Raw genomic sequence first — 21691 nt, 5'->3', positions numbered from 1 at the left:
GCTCAAATGGTTCAAGTGGCTCCGAGCACTATGGGACTTAACATGTCAGGTCGTCAGTCCCCTAAACTTAGAACTACACTACTGGTCATTAAAATTGCTACACCACGAAGATTACATGCCACAGACGCGAAATTTAACCAACAGGAAGAAGATTCTGTGATATGCAAATGATTAGCTTTTCAGAGCATTCACACAAGGTTGGCGCCGGTGGCAACACCTACAACGTGCTGACATGAGGAAATTTTCCAACCGATTTCTCATACACAATCAGCAGTTGACCGGCTTTGCCTGGTCAAACGTTGTTGTGATGCCTCTTGTAAGGAGGAGAAATGCGTACCATCATGTTTCCGACTTTGATAAAGGTCGGATTGTAGCCTGTTGCGATTGCGGTTTATCGTATCGCGAAATTGCTGCTCGCGTTGGTCGAGATCCAGTGACTGTTAGCAGAATATGGAATCGGTGGGTTCAGGAGGGTAACACGGAACGCCGTGCTCGATCCCAGCGGCCTCGTATCACTAGCAGTCGACATGACACGCATCTTATCCTCATGGCTCTAACGGATCGTGCAGCCACGTCTCGATCCCTGAGTCAACAGATGGGGACGTTTGCAAGACAACAACCATCTGCACGAACAGTTCGACGACGTTTGCAGCAGCATGGACTATCAGCTCGGAGACCATAGCTGCGGTTACCCTTGACGCTGCATCACAGGCAGGAGCGGCTGCGATAGTGTACTCAACTGCGAACCTGTGTGCACGAATGGGAAAACGTCATTTTTTCGGATGGATCCAGGTTCTGTTTACAGCATCACGATGGTCGCATCCGTGTTTGGCGACATCGCGGTGAACCCACATTGGAAGCGTGTATTAGTCATCGCCATACTGGCGTATCACGTGGCGGGATGGTATGGGGTGCCATTGGTTACACGTCTCTATCACCTCTTGTTTGCATTGACGGCACTTTAAACAGTGGACGTTACATTTCAGATGTGTTACGACCCGTGGCTCTACCCTTCATTTGATCCCTGCGAAACGCTACATTTCATGAGGATAATGCACGACTGCATGTTGCAGGTCCTGTACGGGCCTTTCTGGATACAGAAAATGTTCGAGTGCTGCCCTGGCCAGCACATTCTCCAGATCTGTCACGAATTGAAAACGTCTGGTCAATGGTGGCCGAGCAACTGGCTCGACACAGTACGCCAGTCACTACTCTGGATGAACTGTGGTATCGTGTTGAAGCTGCATGGGCAGCTGTGCCTGTACACACCATCCACGCTCTGTTTGAGTCAATGCCCAGGCGTATCAAGGCCGTTGTTGCGGCCAGAGGTGGTTGTTCTGGGTACCGATTTCTCAGGATCTATACACCCAAATAGCGTGAGAATGTAATCACATGTCAATTGTAGTATAATATATGTGTCCAATTAATATCCGTTTATCATCTGTATTTTATCTTGGTGTAGCAATTTTAATGGCCAGTTGTTGTTGTTGTTGTTGTGATCTTCAGTCCTGAGACTGGTTTGATGCAGCTCTCCATGCTACTCTATCCTGTGCAAGATTCTTCATCTCCCAGTACCTACTGCAACCTACATCCTTCTGAATCTGCTTTGTGTATTCATCTCTTGGTCTCCCCCTATGATTTTTACCCTCCACGCTGCCCTCCAATACTAAATTGGTGATCCCTTGATGCCTCAGAACATGTCCTACCAACCGATCCCTTCTTCTGGTCAAGTTGTGCCACAAACTTCTCTTCTCCCCAATCCTATTCAATACTTCCTCATTAGTTACGTGATCTACCCATCTAATCTTCAGCATTCTTCTGTAGCACCACATTTCAAAAGCTTCTATTCTCTTCTTGTCCAAACTATTTACCGTCCATGTTTCACTTCCATACATGGCTACACTCCATACGAATACTTTCAGAAATAACTTCCTGACACTTAAATCTATACTCGATGTTAACAAATTTCTCTTCTTCAGAAACGCTTTCCTTGCCATTGCCAGTCTACATTTTATATCCTCTCTACTTCGTCCATCATCAGTTATTTTGCTCCCCAAATAGCAAAACTCCTTTACTACTTTAAGTCTCTCATTTCCTAATTTAATTCCCTCAGCATCACCCGACTTAACTCGACTACATTCCATTATCCTCGTTTTGCTTTTGTTGATGTTCATCTTATATCCTCCCTTCAAGACACCATCCATTCCGTTCAACTGCTCTTCCAAGTCCTTTGCTGTCTCTGACAGAATTACAATGTCATCGGCGAACCTCAAAGTTTTTATTTCTTCTCCATGGATTTTAATACCTACTCCAAATTTTTCTTTTGTTTCCTTTACTGCTTGCTCAATATAGAGATTGAATAACATCGGGGAGAGGCTACAACCCTGTCTTACTCCCTTCCCAACCACTGGTTCCCTTTCATGTCCCTCAACTCTTATAACTGCCATCTGGTTTCTGTACAAGTTGTAAATAGCCTTTCGCTCCCTGTATTTTACCCCTGCCACTTTTAGAATTTGAAAGAGAGTATTCCAGTCAACATTGGCAAAAGCTTTCTCTAAGTCTACAAATGCTAGAAACGTAGGTTTGCCTTTTCTTAATCTTTCTTCTAAGATAAGTCGTAAGGTCAGTATTGCCTCACGTGTTCCAGTATTTCTACGGAATCCAAACTGATCTTCCCCGAGGTCGGCTTCTACTAGTTTTTCCATTCGTCTGTAAAGAATTCGTGTTAGTACTTTGCAGCTGTGGCTTATTAAACTGATTGTTCGGTAATTTTCACATCTGTCAACACCTGCTTTCTTTGTGATTGGAATTATTATATTCTTCTTGAAGTCTGAGGGTATTTTGCCTGTTTCATACATCTTGCTCACCAGATGGTAGAGTTTTGTCAGGACTGGCTTTCCCAAGGCCGTCAGTAGTTCCAATGGAATGTTGTCTACTCCGGGGGCCTTGTTTCGACTCAGGTCCTTCAGTGCTCTGTCAAACTCTTCACGCAGTATCGTATCTCCCATTTCATCTTCATCTACATCCTCTTCCATTTCCATAATATTGTCCTCAAGTGCATCGCCCTTGTATAGACCCTCTATATACTCCTTCCACCTTTCTGCTTTCCCTTCTTTGCTTAGAACTGGGTTTCCATCTGAGCTCTTGATGTTCATACATGTGGTTCTCTTATCTCCAAAGGTCTCTTTAATTTTCCTGTAGGCAGTAGTGTACTTAAACCTATCTTACCTAAGGACAACACACACAGCCAGGCCCGAGGCAGGATTCGAACCAGCGACCGTACCAGCAGCGCGGTTCCGGACTGAAGCGCCTAGAACCTCTCGGCCACAGCATCCGGGTCCACGGACTGCCGTGTTGTTTGTGGTTCGAAATGATGAATCCATGTCCCATTGCCTGTGACGATGTTTGCCACGATCGTCCGAGCAACGCGCAATCAATTCCGCACTGACGGTCCATCGTTGCTGTTTACAGTCTTTCTGTTAGGCAGCGAGAGACACATTGGGCAGACACCTTTGAGGACCCCAGCTGGTGGACCAGTGTGTCAGCATCACCCACAGAGACGTCCAGTTGTGCAGCGAGGCGTCTGACTGTGATCCGTCCATCACAGCGAGTGAGAGTGTCCGCACGTTCCAACACTGTAGGAGGCACAGCTCTGTGTAGCCGGCCGGCACGCGGGAGTCGGGATAGGTTCAAATGGTTCAAATGGCTCTGAGCACTATGGGACTTAACATCTTAGGTCTTCAGTCCCCTAGAACTTAGAACTACTTAAACCTAACTAACCTAAGGACATCACACAACACCCAGCCATCACGAGGCAGAGAAAATCCCTGACCCCGCCGGGAATCGAACCCGGGAACCCGGGCGGGGGAAGCGAGAACGCTACCGCACGACCACGAGATGCGGGCTCGGGATAGGTTTTCGCGACCTTGTTGCCATGGTGACAGACGCCCCGCCTAGCGACTCGCTGTGCTTTTGTTTCACTCCCAGGTCTCCGTAGAGATTCTTAAGACGCCTATAAATATCTGTATGCTCCGGTTTTCCGCTAAAAGAAACTCAATGATAGGTCTCTGCTTGGAACGCATCTTCGTTACAGATGTTGAAGGTCGCATTTTGACTGAAACTGGGCCAGAGAAATAACGTGTTGCACTACATATAGAACGCCCGTCGTATATTTACGATGAAATACACAAATAATCGTTGGTCAACCAGTAGCGCACTACCGATATGTTTAATTACTACTGTTAATGGGTTGAGATAGAAGCGCTAAACTTTCAGATTAGACAAGAAAATGTGATACTATAAGTGCCAGGGAATTGTCGGACGAACCGCAGGCGAACTGAGTAGGTCGGAGAACTTGCTTCCAGATACGGGGTTTTGGAGGGGGATTTCCACTCGCGGCAGTTGCTATATAAGCAAAGGAAACTCCCTCCTCCGAAAACAGTGTTCAGAATCAGGGAATGAGAACTAATTTTTATTTTCATTCTGAGATAAAAGATTGACCACCTTGTCTACGTATAAGTGTATTTGTTTATGAGTACACGGAGTAAATTAGATGATATGATCGACATGTGTACTGTACCAACGTCTCTGGCGAACAAGTCTGTCTCCCATAGCCTTTTTGCTCTGTTTTCAAGGAACTTTGAGACACCACATACTGCTAACGATATTACCAGTCTAGCGCATACAGTTGCGTCATTCACTGCTGTGAAAACTGTTACCGTCTGACAGTGAGTAAGACATTAGCACCCCTAGCGGCGAGAAAGGCAACCGTAAGATTAATGTTCGTTTTCAGTTTTTTTCTACGATATAGTTATTATACTTTTTCGTTCCAGGAATTAGTAAATTATCGAGAGACGTGAATGATCGCGAAATAAATGTAAAAACAACTGAATGTCTCTCATTCAGTGGTATAAACTATAACTTATTCCTGAAGAAATACTGTCGAATGTATGTATTTGCAGCTCAATCCGCCGAAAGCAAGAGTATGTAAACGTAAGTTTCCTGCATGAGAAGCGCATTTGCTGTTGTTGCCCGTTTCTTATTATGGTAAGCTCTCTCCTTGACACGTAACGATATTGTATTGAGTGTAATGATTCACAGATTCCTATACTTCGCTCGGCTTTCTAATACACAAATATTTACTGGGAGAAGTAAAGCTGTGAGTAGCGGGCGTGAGTCGTGCTTCGGTAGCTCAGAGGGTCAGTCGGCTCTCAGCCGTGGCAGCGTGCGGACGGCCCCGTGCGCCGGCCAGTGCCCCGCTGCAGGCGTTGTTTACTTCCGCGTCGTAGCTTTCAGGCTTGCGTCCGTCCACCGTGAACAACATGTCGAGCGCTTACCGCCGTGCGACCCTTAAAGTTTCCTTCCCAGCTGAACATGCGCGACCTCGTGCACATGAAGTTGAAACGTTCATACGTGAAGAAGTTCGTTTAGATCCTAACCACGTTATCGGAATCCATTTTTCGATCACGAGTAGTGTCGTTCATATTAAAATGACAAACACCGAGGTGTGTGAAGATGTTATTCGCCGCCATGCCAATGGACTTAAGTTCAAATACTCTGATGGTCACGTCGGAGCTGTAACACTTGAACTCGCAGAGTACGGTCAACGCACGATTAGGGTGTTTGAACTACCTTTTGAAGTGCCGAAGGACGAAGTTGTCTCAGCGTTACAACCATACGGTAACGTCATCGGTTACGTAGAGGAAAAATGGCAAACCTTCACGACCTACCATGTCCTTAATGGTGTGCGTCAGGTCAAAATTGAACTGAAAAAGCATATTCCATCATACTTGACCATTGGCGGGGTGCGAGCCATTGTCATGTACGACGGCCAACCCCGAACATGTGCGGGTTGTGGACAAGAAGGCCACGTCAGATCCGCCTGCATGCGACGCCGCCTGATCCAGACGCCGGTCGGCGAGGAAGCGTCCCCAGCGGTGATGACTCAGATCCCTGTCACATACGCCAAGGTTGCCCAGGAAGGTAGCACGTCTACACAGAGTCTTCCTGCTCCGTTGACGTCGTCTGATCAGGTAGATGCAACCGCTCCTGAGATTCCTTCTGAGGTGCCCCAGACGCCAGATCCTAACCTGCCGAATCATCGCAGCACTGTGACTGAAAATGCTACTGAGATGGACGTTGATCCGGGAGTGGTACCTACTTCTGCTTTCCTTCAGACTGGTCCGGAGTCAGACGAAAGCCACCCGCCATCGGACTCTGAACGACTTGTTCGAAAACAAGGGTCGACACGAAAGAGAAAGAAACGTAGCCGTACACCCCCTGATGAATCCATTCTACGGATGGATACCCGGGATGCAGACCCGAAGATGGACGACAAACCGATCTCTGATGACCGAAAGGCTGATGCGACAGACCCGCCACAAGCGACCACTGGCAACGAACACCCCTCATTACTGACGCCGTCGCCCCCACAGGTCGACGTTGAAGAGAGCCTATCCGATGAGACGAAAACTACGTCTCTTCTCCACGTGGATGCCGTGCACAGCCGATGCCCTACCGCAGCATCAGTCTCCTGGGCAGACGACGTGGAGATCGAAGGGACTGGGGTGGATGCTGCTGATGATGGGGCACCCCCATCGGTTGCGCCCGCGCCCGCAAACTCTCCACAATAGCAGCCTCTTCAGCGGACCGGCAAGATCGACGACCTCTCGCTCCTGAAGAAGAAGCCCCGCCTGTGCCTGTGGGACTCCAACACCAGCATTATCGTGTCGCAACGATTAACCTCGCGACCATTCGTGCGCCCCACAAACTAGCGCTGCTCCGCGATATGATTTATGATGCGGACATAGATATTGCGCTTTTTCAGGAAGTGCATGTCGCCGATTTTTCACCACCACATGGCTTCACGGTGCATCTTTCTCCCGTTTCGGACACCGGTAGTGGTGTTGCCATCATCTTACGCGAAGGTCTTCCTGCCGAAGATGTCCTGTACCTCCCCAGCGGCAGAGGTATGGCCCTTACTCTCTTTAGTGTACGCATCATCAATATTTATGCGCCGTCGGGCTCCAGCTACCGTCGTGAACGCAATGCCTTCTTCGCGAATGAAGTCACACCCCTTTTTATGGGACCACACGATGACTGGATCATGGGTGGAGACTTCAACTGCATCCAGCGACCTCAGGATCAATTGCCGCGTCACTCACCATGCGCAGCTCTGGAAACAGTCGTCACGCGGCTACAATTTGTCGACACGTGGAGACAAGTTCACGGTGATCTTTTGGGCTTTACGTACCACACTGCGCACTCATCTAGCCGACTGGATCGCATCTACATCTCGCGATCCCTAATTCAACACACTCGACAGGCTGAAATCTGGCCTGTTGCTTTCTCAGACCATGAGGCTTACTTCTGTGATGTTGTTCTCACAAGACAGGCAGTATGGCACGGACGTGGTTTATGGAAACTGAACACGGCACTTCTTAATTCACCTGACTGTCGATTTCTATTAGAAGACACTTGGATCACATGTAATAGACGCCGACCCACGTATCCGTCTACCATATCCTGGTGGATCCAGTGTGCAAAACCTGCTCTTCGAAAAACTTTAATCCGGTATGGCAAAGATGTTGTCGCCTGGAGGAAGAGCACTATGGACTTTTACTACAGGATCCTACGAGAATGCTCCACGATGCCAGCCTCCCCTGAGCGCCATACAAGGATGAACCAAGCTAAGGCCCAAATCTCCAATCTCATGCGACGGCATTTGGAAGGGGCGATAGTACGATCTCGTACTGCTGATCGCATGCCTCATGAACATCCGTCGATGTACCATATCATCCAAGAACGACAAAATCGACGCCGAAAATTGATTCACGTCCTAACGGATCAAGAAGGGCGTCGCTACGTAACCCAATCTGCCATAGGGAATGTGCTTCACGCACACTACCGGCAGCTCTACGCCGCAGTTCCACATTCCCCAGAGTTGATCGAGGAAGTCTCACAGCTCAACTTCGGTGGTATCCCAGGAGATGCGGCGTTTGAATTGATGTCGGAGGTGACTGACGAGGAAGTCCGCGATGCGATCCGGGCAGGAACCATCAATCGCTCCCCGGGCCCCGACGGTCTTCCCCTCGAATTTTATCGCACCTTCCGTGATTTGTTAGAGTCCACCTTCACCTCCATCTGTCGGGAACTGATGTCTCCGGAAGTACCTGTGCCGGACGCTTTCATGGAAGGAATTATTATTCCTGTACATAAACCGCACGGTGGCAACAATATCAGTGATTATCGGCCCCTCACCCTCCTTAACAGTGATATGAAAATCTTCACTCGCCTTTTGGCAGCACGACTTAAAAACGTTGCCCGATATGTTGTGTCGCCAGACCAAGCATCTTTGGGAGGCGACAACAATATTCGCACGGCTTTATGCCGCTACAGGGATATGATCGCCGTTACCCAGGCACAACGCCTCTCTGGGGCACTTGCGTCTTTGGACTTCAGTCAAGCTTTTGATAGGGTTGACCATTCGTTCCTTACGGCCGTTCTCCACCATATGGGTTTCCCGGTCGCCGTTATCACGGTAGTGATGCGCCTTCTGCGGGGTGCCTCATCCAGGATTCTGTACAATGGCAGACTCACTCCACCGATAATAATAGGTCGATCCGTACGTCAAGGTTGCCCTCTATCAGCAATTTTGTACGCCTTTTCCTTGGAATCCTTGCTATGTGGACTAAGACAACGTTTGGTAGGCTTGTCCATAGATCGCTTCCGATTCTGTTGCACGGCCTATGCTGACGATGTCGTCATCTGTTTACGTAATGCCGACGAAGTTCGAGCTGTTTTGACGTGGGTAGCGACTTATGGTGAGGCGTCGGGTAGCTCTTTAAACGTACGTAAGCCACAAGTTATGTTCATTGGCACGGGACTTCCCGTGGAGTGCGTTACACCTCTCACCACCGTTGATACCATTCGTTGTTTGGGAATAGATTTTTCATCTGATCTCCGGCGTTCAGCCACCATCAACTGCCGACGCCTCCTTTTAATGATCAGAGCAGGTCTTATGGACCATCGCCTTCGATCCCTAGATATTCTCCAACGAGCTCGATATATCAATACATATATCGCATCCCGAGTTCCCCATGTAGCGCAAGTTCTACCTTTCCCGCTTACTGTGGCACGTCGCATGTTGGCAGCGATGGCATCTTTCGTCAGCTCAGGGCTGTTGTTCAAAGTTAACTATGCAACCCTTACTCTTCCCCGTGAACGAGGTGGGATAGGTCTGTTTCACGTGCCGGATAGAGCTCGCGCCCTATTTGTCAGCTCCCTGATGACGGTATGGACACGTTGCCCCACGAGCCTCACTGGTCTCCTCCTGTCGGCATACTCGCCGGTCTCACTGTCAGCCCCAGTGATGATCTCGGATGTTCCGGCCCAGTTCCATTATATACGGTACTTCTTTCTGGAACTCAGTTATCTACGCCTCACCTTACCAAGACAGCTTTTACTCAAGACAAAGGCAGTATACAATGTTCTCCAATTAGGTCGTCCACCTAACCCGATTGAACTAAAGTTCCCACAGGTTGACTGGCGTCATGTATGGCGCGCGGTGTTCGCCTGTTACCTTGACACGAATGTTCAATCTGTCTGGTACCTAACTGTCAATGGTAAGCAAATCAACCAATTTCGCCTTCATCGTATCCACCTCGCCCAATCACCTCTATGCTCCACGTGTGGAGTGCCAGACAATGATGAACATCGGTTTGTTTGCGGACCGGCGGCGGAGGTTTGGCACTTGGTTCGACGTATTGTGGCTTTTCTAACGCGGGACATTCCGGATCGGATTACTCCCCTTTCATTATTATTTCCGGAACGTGACTATTTTCCTCGGACAAAGACCAATGCTGTGAATTGGATTCGCGGACATGCCATTCACTACTTATTTGGACAAACTGTAGACTCTGTACTCGATTTTTGGACATACCTCAATGACCGTCATTATGTCGTTGTCCGTCACCCAAAATACAGACAATTTTTCTCGAACTTCCTTGGGAGTGCTTTCCACGAGCCGCCTCGCAGCTGGAATGTGTTAAGCCAAGAGAGGAGAAGGTTTCCTGTTTGAACCAATGAACATTTCTGAACAATTGAACGGAACACATCAATTTCGAGAAGACGTGACTCAACATATTACCAGCGGGGCGCAGAAGGCCTCTGATCAATTACACAAAAAAAATAAAATAAAATAAAATATAATAAATAAATAAATATAAAACAAAAAAAAAATTAAAATAAACTTCAGAAAAATGTAGATTTTGTTTTGTTTGTAAGGATAGCCCTAACCTTAATTTCCCATATTCCCCCTGGTATATAGGCAGCTCTCTGGGGTAGGTTTAGTCAGGAGCCAACGCCTGAAGTGGACCAGATTTTTTTTTTTTTTTTTTTTTTTTGTAGGATGAAAAGTGGCGGTGGCACTTGTTTTTTTAGTTCCATTTTATTAAAAAAAGGGGGGTAGAAAAAAATAAAAGAAAGGGAAAAAAGTAAAAAAAAAGTAAAAAAAAGGAAAAAAACAAAAAAAAAGATGGTAGAGCACTTGCCCGCGAAAGGCAAAGGTCCCGAGTTCGAGTCTCGGTCGGGAACACAGTTTTAATCTGCCAGGAAGTTTCATATCAGCGCACACTCCGCTGCAGAGTGAAAATCTCATCCTGGCACAAATATTTTTTTTGTAAATGTAATTACATTTATGTCAGAAGTGAATGTGGTAAATATTCTTGTCGTTTGTCGCTCAGGAGTAGCAACAATTGTGGAACTGATTTATTGTGCATTGCGAAACAGTTTTATTGCTTTTGGCGTTTTACTATCACGTCTGTGCGGTTTTTTCTTGAGCTGCAGTTGATGTGGCTTATTTGGTACGTTAAATAATGTAGGTACTGAAGTGGACTGACAAGGCAGCCAGTCCACAGTGACGGGTAGCCGATAGAAAGGCACGCGTACACACTCACGCCGACGGGCGTCAATTCTGGAACAGGATAACTATTGAATGGTAGCAAGAAAAGTACGTAGCTGCTTTATACTTAACTTTATTATTTGATGACTACAGCATTCTTCTTGAGACATTTATACTATAACTCTCAAAGTAGGTAAGGCTAATGGCGCCTTGCTAGGTCGTAGCCATGGACTTAGCAGAAGGCTATTCTAACTGTCTCTCGGCAAATGAGAGGAAGGCTTCGTCCATATGGTCGCTAGCAATCTCCTCGTACAACTGGAGCGAGTGCTATATCGTCTCTCGAGACCTGCCTTGTGGTGGCGCTAGGTCTGCGATCGCACAGTGGCGACACGCGGGTCCGACATGTACTAAATGGACCGCGGCCGATTTAAGCTACCACCTAGCAAGTGTGGTGTCTGGCGGTGACACCACAGGTACTACATTCCACACAAGTTCATCACTTATCACATTCACTGATATGACTGAAAGTGTGCTGAAGAAAACCTCACGTTCTTAGGTAGATATACGACGTCTCTGCAAAGGGTGTGGTCTATTGCTTTTTGATTCTTACAAGAAAACGACAGCCTTAATTGAATACCTGTAGGTTAAAAGAAAATCGTAAATAAATTGTCCAGTGATGTACTGTTTCAAATTAACCAGGGCCTTTAGGGAACTAAAGAAAGACAAGTGTGGTGTAAGTTTTTAGTTATCACCGTTTGTTATGGCACTATATATACTCCCTATTGTAGAAACTATGTTACAAATCAATATATAGTATGCTATTTGTACTCCTCCGATTTCGTATTCAGAAGTATAGTTTTCTGTCCGCTTGGAGCGCAGGTGTCTCAGTGTATGACAAAAAATGAGCAGGGGTCTTGTGGCTGTATGTGTTAGTGTTATAACTTAACAATTCTGTACTCTGACATTTTCCAGTGTACACATGTATTTATTCATTTTAGATATTTGGAACACACCATGAATTAAATTTCGTAATTAATTTTTTTTTACACTTTTCATATAAAGATGCTATTGTATACGCCACACACTACATAAGGAAACCGAAAAAACATTAGGTGGGCGTAGTTTCAACTGCGTTCTTTCTTTACAACAGGCTCGTTTTGCTTTCATTGAGTCGTGCACTTTCGCTTAATACCACTGATGATATCACTCTTGATGGAACGTTATAAACCGAAAAACAAAACTGCAGACATCTTTCGCTTGAAGGAAATTTCAGACATCTATGTTTGGAAAGAGCCTTTTGCAATATATGGTGTTTCAAGGCTGGAGGAAGAAGAAGCAGGTTGCCCATAAGGACCGACGACAAGGAAAAAAGAAGACACGAGAGACCTTCAGAGAGTCCGCTAAGTCGCAACATTCGTGGAGCGCCTTGTAGGCGCGAAGTGTTCTGCGTACTCGTCTGCGGAAAACCTCCGACCGCTGCGCTGTCGCAGTTTTGGACAAGCTACTTGCCTGCGGAATATCTGTCCGAGTAGCCTGATAGTAGCATATTGGAATTACGAGATCATCAGGGACATGTATCACATATTTCTCGGTGAAGTGGGCTCGTCGTCTATACGAGAAAGCTGTTACATTTGCAGAGCTGGACTATATGAAAACCTCTGCAAAATCGACGCATGTGGGGTTTCTACATTCACATGAGCCACCTTTCCAAAATGGCGGATCGGTGAGCAAGTATGGTGTGCATCTAGAAAATGAAATACCTGCGTAGGACCATAGCCAGTAACTGTTGCCTTGTAATCAAACGTTGGTATCAAAAGTTGCAGGAAGAAAATCCTTTACTAAAATCACCTGGTCTTCCAGGATGCCGATTGCGCATAGACCAATCGCATAATCTTCCGAAACAGTTTAATGGTTTCTAATTTAAGTAACAGTATAAAGTCATCTTGAGTACAGCGAATTATTTAAAAGATGAAATTAATTTGAGAATTCAAAGCACAAATAAAATGACTCCACAGGTTTCCGCAGCAATGTCGTTGATTGTTGACTCAGCACCAGTCTTTCAATATCTTCTGATCCGACATTTTGGCCTTCTTTCTGAGTCCGTCTTCAGGGAAGCGATTGCACCCAGGGTGCAAAAATGTTGTAATAGCAATAACCAAGATCTTTTAATAAAACATATTCTCCTCTGACAAATATCTTAAAAGAGCAGAAATAGCCCTAGGACAACAGAAAGACTCATCTGTTAGGTCCTCAACGTTGCTTCCGCCGTTGAAGGCTTGGTTGTGAAAAACTTACGAAACATTTACGATTCAAAGTGTTGGTCACCGATGTATTCACCTAGCAGACATAATACGAATCCCACTACGGAATTGTGCATTCGTTCATATGACCGGGAGTGCTGGTCAGCCAGGCCCTGTGCCATTGCTTGAAAAAGGCGGTAGTCAGAGAGAGCATTGGCCGCGCGGGATTAGCCGAGCGGTCTCAGGCGCTGCAGTCGTGGACTGTGCGACTGGTCCCGGCGGAGGTTCGAGTCCTCCCGCGGGCATGGGTGTGTGTGTTTGTCCTTAGGATAATATAGGTTAAGTAGTGTGTAAGCTTAGGGACTGATTACCTTAGCAGTTAAGTCCCATAAGATTTCACAGACATTTGAACATTTGAAAGGGAGCTATGCTTGAGAATACGGCGGGTGGGGCAGGACTTCCCATTTCGACGTTTCCAGATATTCTTTTGACAGGCTTTGCGACATGGGATCGAGCATTCCATGCTGCAAAATCACTTTTTCATGTCTATCGCTATATTCTGCCCGTTTGTGTTAAATGGGTGGCTTAAACGCATCAACTGCTTTGGATGACGACCTCCAGTGATTGTTTCCGTGGGTTTCAGTAGATTCTATAACCTTCTCTCTTTGCCGGCCGGAGTGACCGAGCGGTTCTAGGCGCTACAGTCTGGAACCGCGCGACCGCTACGGTCGCAGGTTAGAATCCTGCCCCGGGCATGGATGTGTGTGATGTCCTTAGGTTAGTTAGGTTTAAGTAGTTCTAAGCTCTAGGGCACTGATAACCTCAGCAGTTAAGTCCCATAGTGCTCAGAGCCATTTGAACCTTCTCTCTTTCTCTTCGACGTCGAACTCACCGTTCTTGAAGCGTTGAAACCATTCTCTGCTCGTTCTTTCACTAATAGGTGCCCCACCATAGGTCTTATCCAGCATTTTATGAGCCTCATCCGCAGATTCCTTCATGTTAAAGAAGAAAAATAAAACTTCCCGCAAATGACGAGAACTGAGCTCGTAAGTTGACAAATGACGCAGCCACAAATAGACTAATATTTTGATGGCATTATGTTTACAAATGCCTAAGCTTATCGCATGACACTTACGACGTACCCCCTGCACCAGCACTACTGCCATCTATTGTAAAACGGCAGAAGCAAACTTGAAGACGTAATATAAAGTTCGTTACAGAACCAGTTTTAACGTACGTCTGTGAAACAGGATATTTTTTACGGTATTCGTAATACGTAGTTCAAAAATTTCCATGTCCGAAATTCATTGATTGAGTTGAATCTAAGTGGCCGCTAACAGATTCCTTCAACGAAATAGTCTTCTGTTCAACGGAAAGTCTAACATTTTCTCTGCTGTTTAGACAGCCGGCTGATATTTTACTCGGTGGTAAAAATTTCTCCCCGGCCGGGAATCGAACCCGGGTCTCCCGCGTGACAGGCGGGGATACTAACCACTATACTACCGAGGACTGTGAAACTTAAGAAACGGGTGCGGTGCTACGACAGCAAAGATCGCGTTCTCGCCGTCTTCCGCCACTCGTGCAGATCCGCTGCGCAGCTGAGGTGTATTTGTTGTGCAAAAGGTGCTGACGTAGCTTTACACAGATTATAGGGGTGCCGTACGTGCTATCACTACTCACTGTGGCTGCCCGTTATCAGCGTGTCCCCGAGAAAAGACATCTCGTTCAGGCTAGTGATGTAAGGCAGGCGGTTTCTCGGAGTAAAAGGTTTCGCAGTTGTTTAACAGGAGTAGAGCAATTTCTTCTGCTTTACGTTTCGCATAACTTAATGTTGATTGCTCATCAAACGTTCTTTTGGAGTTTCCTGTTTCTTACTTCGTTACAGCGCAGATGAAGCGTCGGCCGGTGAAGTAATGTAACTCTAGTTTCATGTCCGAGTTTCCTGTATTCTTCGTATTCAGCAGTGTGTAAAAATGTTGAGTGTCCTTTTGAAGAAATAACTGTAACTCGTTTTCCTGATAAGCTTTTCTCGCAATTTTACACTTAGTAGTATTTTTGTCGACTTCACTGGAGTAATTACAACTCCAAGTGGTCTTATGCGTCATTATGATTACTCTTCAGTGTCAGCAGTACGCTGCGTCACACACAGAGTAACCGAACAGTGCGTCAAAGGACGCGTAAAAGACTCACTTCCGAGCTTACGGACCTCTACAAGTCGCCTCAAAGTCGCTTCTGGGGTGTTTGCAGTTACAAAACGCCCATCACTCTGCTCTGTTGCAGAAGATGCTTCAGCAAATTGCGCCAACGTTCCCTAGTGGGGCATACCCGGGGCTATTTATAAACAGCGGCATTCCTTCTGTAGTTGCATTGTTACAAGCAACGAAAGCTACAGTTAGCCATCCGTTACCCAAACTGGAAGAAGAAGAAACTTTCATTAAAGAAAAATTAAACCTCGCACCACAAAATAAAGTAGGTCCATGAATAAGATCAAATTGAGTAGTTTTACCCACTCCTCTTATTTCGTTCTTTTATTTTTCCTTCTCTAATTTTTTAAGGGGCTTTCACCCTCTCCCCACCTAGCCCATCTATTCGCTTTCAACGTTTTATCTTCCTCGGCTAGAATCTTAGCTATATCCTTCTACTTTTTTTTTGCTCTTCATTTGACACAAAATTGAACTAAAAACTTCTATCTCTTTGACGTCTCAGTTCTAATGCTATTTATTTCACTATAAACAGCGCGAAAGAAAAATAAATAATTACATAAGTCTTTGTTGTTGTCATTTTGCATCGTCACTTTGCACTGTCTGAGCTCCTCTTATCTATTCTGAAACCACTGTGTGGCCCTTCATGGCTACCGCAGCGGCTTTGGAGCTCCCGGAAGTTCTCATCGTACTTGAGCACACACCTCAGTCCCTGAGAGATGGCAAGGCCCCTCGACCGCTCAGGCTGCAGGGCTGTCAACGTTATCTACAACGTAGCCTTTATTTGTCGAGATCGCGCATTTGTACTCGTAAAATGATATGACCAGTCTCGATGGTGCTAGCAATCATCTTCACACTATGGAATATCGTTACAGAATGTAACACGTCACATTCTACAATCAAGTATTGAGTCATTAAAACTTATGATTCAGTACTTGATTGTACAACATGGGATGTGTTATACTTTCTAACGATATTTTATAATCTGATGGTGATTACTTTCGACAGCTGTTAAATTGTGATGAACCCGAACTGCAGTTTGATTTCCAGTACCCAATTACAGCCGATGCAGACTATCTCCCACCTACCCTGGATGAGATAAAAACCAGAATCAGACATCTTAAACAGAATAAGAGTCCAGGTGAAGATGAAATACAGGCTGACATGATCCTGGCAGGAGGAGAGAACCTTGCAGAAAAAAATACACCGACTGATACAGGCAATATGGACCAAAGAAGAACTACCAGGAGGATGGAAAACAGCTATGATTTGTCCAATACGTAAGAAGTGCGACAAACTGACATGTGACAACTATCGAGGAATCGCCCTGCTTAACGTCTGCTATAAGATCCTGTCCAATTGCCTCATACACAGAATTCAGCCAGTGGTAGAATCAGTGATTGGGGAATGCCAGGGAGGTTTCCGGCCTGGGTGGTAAACTGTAGATCACATCTTCAGTCTCCGGCAGATCACTGAGAACTGGGTGAATATGGTAAAGATTTGCATATTTTATTCGTTGATTTTAAGAAGGCCTACGATTGCATACATCGCAAGAGCCTGCTCAACTGTTCAAGGGAGTTTGGCATAGCAGAGAAACCCATCAATCTGATAAAGATCTGTCTGAACGAAACACATGCAAAGGTGGAGATGGGAAATCGCGTAACTGAGGAATTTGAAATTGCGACAGGACTCAGGCAAGGAGATGGGTTGTCCCCTATCCTGTTCAACTCTGCCCTCGAGAAGATCTAAGCAAAGAAACGTTAACTGAGAATAAAGATGGCTGTTCCAATTGTTGAGCATGTCAACTTATCTATATTACCAAACGGATAGCCCGAAGCACAATGCCAGTTGCAGGCTAATGGCTCCCAGGGGCAACAGAAAACTGATTTTCAACGTTTTATATAATTCCACTACTCAATAGCTATTTTGCACTGGGAACGGGGTATATTAATTGGCATGTACTTTGGTCTGCAAAATCCGAATCTGCCTTTCAGAATGTTCTAGCGCCTAAGATTCATGAGTTTTTAATGGTTTCTATTGTTTATTTTCCATATTTCACTATTTGCTGTTCTTTTGTTAAGATGTCTGATATATATTTATTTATTGTACAGGAGAGCTACAAAATCTACAAATAGTCACTAGATTTAGTTGTGGTAAAGATCAATAACTTCACTCATCTGACTGGAAGATAATCCATAGCACGAAAGAAACTTCATGATCGATTGCATGTTCAAACATTCTCGGTGCAGTTCTCAACATGCGTACCTCGGACCATCAGTGTAAAGGGAGTTTTTGTTACCTCAGCGAGTCGTCCACCCCGGTAGCTGAGTGAAGTCTGCCTTCGGCAGGGCAACAGAGCGGACGCGTACGTGTTGACTTCGTGCGGCGCGCGAGCTCGCCTTGTTTACTTTCTGACGGCCGTTGCTTAAGTGCCGGCTTACCTTGTACGATCCATGGCGAACAGTTACCGTAAATCAACACTCCGATTTACTTTCTGCAACGATTATGCCCGACCCAAAGCACTTGAGGTGGAGCGTTTTCTGCGAGAGGAAGTGAAGATCCCGGCGACCGATATTATAGGCATACATTTGTCCATCGTGAGCAGCACGGTCTATGTGAAAATCATTAACGACGCGGCGTGCGAACGCATACTACGTAAGACCAAACAGGGGCTCCGCTTCTGTCACGCTGATGGCAATGTGGGGGAGGTAACCGTCGACCACGCAGGCTTAGGTATGCGAACGATACGCATTTTCGAATTGCCATTCGAACTTCCAGCTGAGGAAGTCGTCGCGGCACTACGCCCATACGGCACAGTCCACGGCCACACTGCGGAGAAGTGGACACAGTTTCGGACGTATCCTGTCCTAAACGGGGTCCGACAGGTCACCATAGATATCCGAAGCCACGTCCCGTCCTACTTACAGATCGGCGGATGCCGTGTCGTAATTATATACGACGGCCAGCCTCGGACCTGTTCCGGGTGCGGCAAAGAAGGCCACCTTAGATCCGAATGCCTACAACGGCGTATTACGCAACTTCCAGCTGCCGAAGAACCACCCACGTCGCAACCTACAGTGCTACCGGTGACCTATGCCGCTGCTCTGGCTTCTCCTACCACTTTGCAACGTCGCCCGGTCACCACAAACGACGCCACCAACGAGCCCGACCAGACACCGACGGAGAGCGCCTCGGACGACCCGCCGCCTCGGCCGGCCATTGACGCTGCTCCGAAGATGCCGACGCAACCAGACGCTGACCCTGATCTCGGAAACACGATGGAGATCGACTCGCTCATCGTTCCTACAGCGGCCTTTCTGCCAGAACGACGTGACTCCCTTCCGTCGTCGGACACGGAGGGTCGCACAAGGAAACAACGTTCCCCGAAACGTCGCAAGCGAAGACGTCGCACCGTTTCCGGCCAAGAGGAGACGTTACAAGTCGAGGAGGACGTACCCGTCGACCAGCACGAAGCCTCAGAACCCGCTACTGCTGACGAAGACGTAATGAGCGCGGAGACATCTATCGGTGTGCCTGCGCCCCGTGCTGACGCTGACCTAAATCATGAACGTCTCACAGGCGACACGACACCACGCACAATTACAACATCTTCTGAAGACAAAATGGACGATACACCAGTTTCCGCTTCCACGGCGTGGCACGAGGAGGAGGTCACGGAGCAGGAGCCGTTACGGGACCCTGCGCCGTCACGGCCGCACCACTAATCATACTCTCCCCAGACTCCCCTGCGGCCCAGCGGGATAACGTTCCGCTGCGACGCCCACACCCTTGCGCGGACGGCGGAGTGGACCAGCCTCCAGCAATCCGACACCAGGCCTGCCGGATAGCAACCATCAACACCAACAACATCCGTTCCAGGGTGAAAATCCGCCTTATGCAGGAGATGTTCTGGGCTTCGGATATTGATTTCGCCCTTCTGCAGGAAGTTCACTTGGCTAGTCTCCCGGATATTAATGGCTATACCGCCCACGCCTCCGCGAGTGATCCTATGGGCCGCGGGGTGGCCATCTACGTCCGCCACGGGATTTCTGTGACCGATGTCGCCTTCCTTCCATCAGCTCGGGGCATGGCACTCACTGCCATGGGGACACGCATCATTAATGTCTACGCTCCCTCAGGCACCGACCGACGGCATGAAAGAGCCCAGTTTTATTCCGAGGAAATCGCTCCGCTGTTTTTAGGGCGTTATGACCATTGCCTCCTAGGAGGTGACTTTAACAGCGTTCTGCATCCTAAAGATCAGATTCCCCACTATACTACATGCCAGGAGCTACGTATAGTGGTGCGAGACCTCCTGCTTCACGATACCTGGGAAGTTCACCACGGCGACCTTTCTGGCCATACCTTTCTTACAAGTCATTCCGCAAGCCGACTAGACAGGATATATGTCTCACAAACTCTTAGATCTGCGATACGGGGCGCCGAACGCTGGCCGCTGGCCTTTTCCGACCATTGCGCTTACATCTGTACGGTCCTCCTTCCGCCGCAATCAGTCTGGCGCAGCCGTGCGCCATGGAAACTCAATACCTCACACTTGCATGACCTGGCGTGTCGCCAACAAGTCACTGAAACGTGGACAGCCTGCGAACGACGCCTTCCCCGCTACCGCTCGACATTGACATGGTGGTTGGACTGCGCCAAGCCGGCGATCCGGAGGACACTGATGAGATACGGGAAGGACATGGCCGACTGGCATCGCACCACTGTTGACTTCTATTACGCGATTCTCCGAGATCTGGAAGCTCAACCGCCAACCCCGGACAACCAGTTGGAACGGCAAAGAAGTAAGGCGAAGATAATTGCGCTGGCACGCCGGAAACTGCAAGGGGTCGTGATACGGACGCGGCGCCACGATCACGCGGATTTAGAAATTCCTTCCATGCATGATATAGTGTCCGACAACCGAAGGCGTTGTCGGCAGATCATCAGCACTCTGACAACGCCTCATGGAACGCAGGTGACCACTCAGAATGACATCGTCCGCGCATTCGTCGAGCACTACCGTCGTACTTATAGTGATGACGACGCTGAAACTGCAGCAAACGACTCCATTTTGAATTACGTCACGCGCACCCTCCCCCACACGGAGGCGGATGCTTTGACAGTGGCGGTCACGCTAGACGAAGTCAACAACGCAATCGCCAAGGGTGCAGTCAACAGATCGCCCGGCATTGACGGCTTACCGATTGAGTTTTACCGTACCTTTCGGGACCTCATGGCCCCACGGTGGACGACTATGTATCAAGAACTGATAACATCTGACCAAGCAATCCCACCCGCCTTTGCTGAGGGCATCATTATACCAGTCCACAAACCAGCCCGTGGTTCGATGGTCACGAGTTACAGACCGCTCACCCTCCTCAATGCCGATTACAAGATTTTCGCGCGCTTACTGGCAATGCGGCTCCGAACTACACTCCCTCATATCCTCTCGCCAGAACAAACGACGCCTGGCGGACAGATTAACATACAGACTGCCACAGGGGAATGCCGCGACTTAATTGCGATAGCGGCGGCCTGCAGGCTCCGGGCAGCGGTCGTCGCTATAGACTTCGACAGCGCCTTCGATAAAGTGCGTCATCGTTTCCTGTTTTCGGTGGCAGCCCGAATGGGCATCCCCCCTCCGTTTCTCGACGTCATCCGGCGTCTTTACGACAGTGCCAGTTCACGTGTCCAAGTCAGTGGACGTATCGCAGGGCCGGTACCTATCTGCCGTTCGATACGGCAGGGGTGCCCTCTCTCTACCCTTCTGTATGCTATTGCCCTTGAGCCCCTTATTGGGGGCTTGACGACCAAGCTCTCTGGCCTCACCCTACGCCAACACACTTTTCGCTGTCGGGCATATGCTGATGACCTCCTCCTCCTCATTCGCTCCGGCTCTGAGATTCGGGATGTCCTCGAATTGATTACCCGTTATGGGGCTGCCGCTGGCAGTGCCATGAATGTCGCCAAATCTTCTGCAATGCACATTGGACGAGGCCTCCAGGAGGGTGAAGTGGCACCACTGCCGCTTGTGCGGACTTTCCGGTACCTGGGCATTACCTTTACCCCCACGGTCACACGCACGGCGGCAACGAATTTCCGTCGCCTGTTACACGTCATCCGCAACGACGTCCGCCAGAACCTCTTGCGCCGCCAAAACCCCAGACCACGAAAGAGACAATAGCCAAGGTTACTAAAAGGCCGGATACGGCGGTCTTCTTAAGACCCCTGCCCGGGCAAACAATCAAAAAGGTACAAGAAATTTTCACTACCACAATTGATCCTGCTAAAGATAAAATTAAGATCAATAAAGTCAAAGCAACAAAGAATGTGGTTGTAGTTGATGT

At 47.7% G+C, this 21691-nt stretch overlaps 1 non-coding gene across 1 annotated transcript; it reads right to left on the bottom strand.

Annotated features, from left to right (window-relative positions):
• Window positions 1–14577: 14577 nt before the first annotated feature.
• Trnad-guc lies at window positions 14578–14649 on the bottom strand. Its single transcript has one exon. It is a non-coding gene; the product is annotated as a tRNA-Asp (tRNA).
• Window positions 14650–21691: the final 7042 nt, after the last annotated feature.

Source organism: Schistocerca americana, chromosome 9 (genome assembly GCF_021461395.2).
Source record: "Schistocerca americana isolate TAMUIC-IGC-003095 chromosome 9, iqSchAmer2.1, whole genome shotgun sequence".
Taxonomy (NCBI): Eukaryota; Metazoa; Arthropoda; class Insecta; order Orthoptera; family Acrididae; genus Schistocerca; species Schistocerca americana.
Note: the sequence above shows the minus strand (reverse complement) of the source record. Positions and strands in the feature narration are given on the sequence as shown.